The sequence below is a fragment of the Phoca vitulina genome, unplaced genomic scaffold (assembly GCF_004348235.1).
Source record: "Phoca vitulina isolate PV1807 unplaced genomic scaffold, GSC_HSeal_1.0 scaffold16, whole genome shotgun sequence".
NCBI lineage: Eukaryota > Metazoa > Chordata > Mammalia > Carnivora > Phocidae > Phoca > Phoca vitulina.
The window spans coordinates 16612448-16617526 of record NW_022589719.1 but is presented as its reverse complement, the minus strand read 5'-3'; the positions used below and the strand labels follow the sequence as shown (position 1 = coordinate 16617526).

The 5079-nt window shown below is 38.6% G+C and overlaps 1 pseudogene; it reads right to left on the bottom strand.

The window, feature by feature from the left end:
• Nucleotides 1–3194: 3194 nt before the first annotated feature.
• On the bottom strand, nt 3195–4239 carry LOC116638621 (annotated as a pseudogene).
• Nucleotides 4240–5079: the final 840 nt, after the last annotated feature.

Below are 5079 nucleotides of genomic sequence, written 5' to 3'. Positions count from 1 at the left end.
GAATCACTTTGTAACCATCAGATTGATCACAAGCTGCAGAAATTAGGTTAACCAGTATCTCCTGGTCTTCAGTGATTTTGCCACCAAAAGAAGAATTCATGAGTAAGGAGTTAAAATGATTCTTTAATTAATTCTGTGTCACCTGTGACACAGTCATAAACACAAACTTATTAATGGGTTATGCTCCTCAGTTTTTCACTGTTTATACTACAACTTGGAGGACTAGTGAAGATCTACTAGTTCTCCTTCTACTAGTTCTTCTTCTAGGACTTGAAGAAATATGGAGTGAATAAATGCTAACAGGTTTCTAAAAAGGAACTGTCCCCCAAGCTACATCTACTCTCCCCATGCCCCCTTCCATTCTGACTCAAGCTTAGAGTAAGGTGATGATTGAAACTAGTGTTTTTAAAATCCAAGGACGGGATTTTTGCTGCCTCTCTCAGATAAAGCCCAGGAAGGAAGCAAGAACCCCATACATGGAATGGCTGCGTGGTCCTGGTTTGATCTCATTGAGGTTCCCCTATGACTCTAGCAAGATGTGGAAAGAGTAGAATAATTTATGTGTTCCAAAAGACAGCATGAAAATAATAAAGGGTTATCACAATACCAGGAATACGAGGTGCCAAGGCAGAGTAGAATAGATTCCAGCTACCGAGGAAAACACAGGACATACTAAAGACTGAACTGTATGCTAGAGTCAGACACATATAAGCCTTGACTTATTCATATTCAAATAAAACGTCTCAGCAGATAACAGTGGACAATGAATGGTCATCTAATTATCACAAAAACACTCACATAATTTATAGAATACAGAGCTATAATTCAAATGTAGAACTTTTTAATTTCATATGCTGATATCTTAATTCTTTTTTTTCAAGATTTTATTTATTTATTTGACAGAGAGAGAGAGAACAAGCAGGTGGAGCATCAGGCAGAGGGAGAGGGAGAAGCAGGCTCTCCGCTGAGCAGAGAGTCTGACATGGATATGGGGGCTTGATCCTAGGACCTTGGGATCATGACCTGAGCAGAAGGCAGACACTTAATCAACTGAGCCACCCAGGCGCCCCAATGATATCTTAATTCTATTTGAACTCTCAGTTCTGTGTTTGTCGGTTGAATAAAAAAATGAACAAAATTGAATGAATTTTTCTATATAGCAAATTAAAGATTCTAAATAACTTCAACTTAGTTTGCAATTGATTTGATAGAAATTTGATTTCAATGTAGTACAATAGTCTAGTTCTTATTTGAATTCCTATCAGGTAGATGCTTTTTGGCTATGTTAGGAGGCATGAATTTTCTCTGACCCAGTGTAAGGATATGTGTTGAGGAAATTATGGCCACATTGTGGCACCCATGACTCTACCCAAATTCCCATTTTTTGTTACAGTTGGTAATGCATATCTCCAATTAGGTTCCATTATTCATGTAGAACTGTCCTGAAAATCTTTCTATAAACTTTTTTTTTAAGATTTTATTTATTTATTTATTTATTTATTTATTTATTTGACAGAGACAGAGAGAGAGCACAAGCAGGTAGAGTGGCAGGCAGAGGGAGAGGTAGAGGGAGAAGCGGACGTGGGGCTCCATCCCAGGACCCTGGGATTATGACCCGAGCTGAAGGCAGACATTTAACCGACTGAGCCACCCAGGTGCCCCCTGAGAATCTTTCTATAAATACTCAAGTTCAACTTTATACCTGCAAGTCAATTTAATTAGGGTTATATCTTTGTAGTTATATTAAAGGAAAAAAAAATTACTTATGTTTTAGAATTATAAGAGACAAGTAACATAGGATTATTTACAACAAAGCCAAAAGCAATTGTCTTCATGGAATGGAGAGAGCACATAGATTTATCTGAGGGAGGCAAGCTGTTTTTCCTCTGATGTAGCATCTATAATCATGCAAGAAACTCAGTGCCACTTGACTAATGATTTAAGTGCATTTGAAAATTTGTATTCTTAATTTTTTTAAAGACATCACTGTGAAAACTTTACATTTAAATAAAAATCCTTATCTTTCTAAAATTTCATTATGGTCTCTTTCTCATATCTCTTGCATTTTCCTGATACAAGGCATCCACTCTGTTCTAATACAACATTTATCATGAAAACATTATTTCTATTATACAGAAGATGAAACTGAGGCTTTAGAACCCTCCTTTCCAAAAATAAACCTTACTCAATGACAATATGTTGTGTCATAAATTTTGAAATGAGCACACATTTTAAATTTATATCAATTATAGTTTTAAAACAAAGCCATATGCTAATTAAGTTAATTTCACACATGCAAAGAACATTCTAATCAACTCAAATGGAAATCTCATCGATACAATGAACTGTCATCATCTTAGAAAGTATATTGTCCTTCAAGTACTTTTCTTATATCCTACACAATGTGTAACCAATCTGGGACGACCAGAAATTTTGGATTCACCTTCATCCACTATATATTTAAGCATGTCTGCTTATGGCCAAGAAGAAGATGCAGGAACAAGCTGGTTCCTGTTAAAGAGAAAAGCAGAAGAGCCATGCAAAAGGCAAGACAGGAAAAGCTGAGACATGAACTGACAATGTGTGAAATGTAACTGTGACAAAGATGAAGTTTTGACATAAATGACAACCCACTTCTCACTTACCTCTGATGCCTCAGGCTTCAAATTGGAGGAAAGGTTTTGTAGCATGGAGACTCAGCAGGGGCTGCAGTCCAGCATGGCTATCATCCAACAGAAGTGATGGGATTAAAAATAAATAAATAAATCAAAGATTAAGGGTTTAATCTTTTATTTAAGCTGATTAAAGCTGATTAAAGACAGAGAAATACTTCATGCATGAAGCTTCTTTTTCTATTAAATAACATATAAGTGATTTGTTATTTAATAGTTATATATTTTTTTCTCATTAAACTTTTGTTTTAATGGGTCTCAAAATCCTGTGACAGATTTTTGGTCAAATTGTTTCCATTAAAAAGTACTGATTTTGAAAACTAATAATTTAAAACCGCCACATACACACAAAAAACCCCAAATGGCCCACAGAACATTCTCCTTTCCTTCTGAAGGTTTTATGATGCACTGTTAACATTAACCAGTCTTGTGCTATTAAACTTAAATGGCTAATTGACACAGTTCTGAGACTGTACTTCCACCACTGATTAAGACTGGGGCGGCAGCCATTGGGCATAATATTCATTTAGCCCCCTGAGCTTTCTGGGCAGACTTGGTGACCTTGCCAGCTCCAGCTGACTTCTTGTCCACTGCTTTGACAACACCCACAGCAACCATCTGGCTCATGTCAGAAACAGCAAAACGGCCCAGAGGAGGATAGTCAGAGAAACTCTCAACATGCATAGGCTTGCCTGGACCCATATCAATGATGGCAGCATCATGAGAGTTCAAGACCTGGGGCCATCTTCCAGCTTGTTTCCAGAGCAATGATCAATCTTTTCCTTGAGCTCAGCACACTTGCAAGCAATGTGAGCTGTGTGACAATTTAGCACAGGTGCCTATCCAGCACTGATTTGGCCTGGATGATTCAGGATAATCACCTGAGCCATGAAGCCACCCGCTTCCATTAGTGGGTCGTTTTTGCTGTCACCAGCCACACTGTCCCAAGGAACATCTTTGACAGATACATTCTTGACATTGAAGCCCACATTGTCCCCAGGAAGAGCCTCACTCAAGGTGTCATGGTGTATTTCAATAGACTTTACTTCAGTTGTAACACTGACTGGAGAAAACGTGACCACCATGCTGGGTTTAAGAATACCAGTCTCTACTTGGCCCACAGGGACCGTATCAATACCACCCATTCTGTAGATGTCTTAGAGGGGCAGACGCAAGGGCTTGTCAGTTGGACCAGTTGGCAACAGAATGCAATCCAGAGCTTCAAGCAGCGTGGTTGCACTGGCTTTGCCATCTTTATGGGTAACTTTTCATCCCTTGAACCAAGGTTATGTTAGCACTTGGCTCTAGCATGTGTCACCATTCCATCCAGAACGTGGCACAAATGCTACTGTGTTGGGATTGTAGCCAATTTTCTTAACGTAGGTGCTGACTTCCTTAATGATTTTCTCATATCTCTTCTGGCCGTAGGGTGGTTCATGGAATCCACTTAGTTAACACTAACAATTAGTTGTGTCAGACCCAGTGTGTAAGCCAGAAGGGCATGCTCACAGGTCTCCCATTCTGGGATTCCCTTGTAATCAATTTCTATCAAATTAAGAAGATACATGTGACAAAGAAACCCTTAACATTCTCCTCAGCTTGACTAAACTTTAAACAGTCTTCTTGCCGACCAAAAAAACTTCCCTTTTTGTAGAGCATTTACTTTAGAAAACTGGTAAATTCTTTCTCTCCCCCTTTGAGGTATATGCAGATTTTTAAAAATTATCTTGCCAGTACTGTGATCCAGGACTGTCTTTATCAAGAATTTGGGAGAAATTCCTTTGAACCGTAATCACCAAGGAAGATTAGAACCTGTATCACACATCTCTGTTAAGAAAGTAGGAGCCTAATTTCTGTGGGTACCAGAGAGCAAGACTACTCATAGAGAAAATCATTTGCAAACTCAGGAAAAATTCAACGTGGTGGACACATTCCACTAGTTAACCTCCCCTATTCTTTATACTAGCTCACCCTAGTGCCAAGGGGTGGGGGGAGGAGACAGAGGGAGAGAGAAGACAGAGAGAGACAGAGAGGGGGGAGAGAAGACAAGTCTCTCACCTTTTGTTTCAATGGAACTGAGCCAGACTGAGTTCTGGACCCTTTCCGTTATTGCAATATTCTTGAATAAAGCCTTCCTTGCCTATTTAACTTTGTCCAATGTAGTGTTTGCTTTGACACATGCATCCACATTTTGCATTTTCATAAGAAAACACAGTCATCATTCATTCATCATTCCTTGATTCAGAACAATAATTTATTCATTAAGCCCATGAATGTGTGTTTGATGTCTGCTACATGCAAGAGTCCTTCAAGTGCTGGGATTAAAAGATGAAATACTCTTGCTCCTTATATTTCAATGGCCAGAAATCTTTAAATTTCATTTATAAAGTACACATGGGAAGTAAAG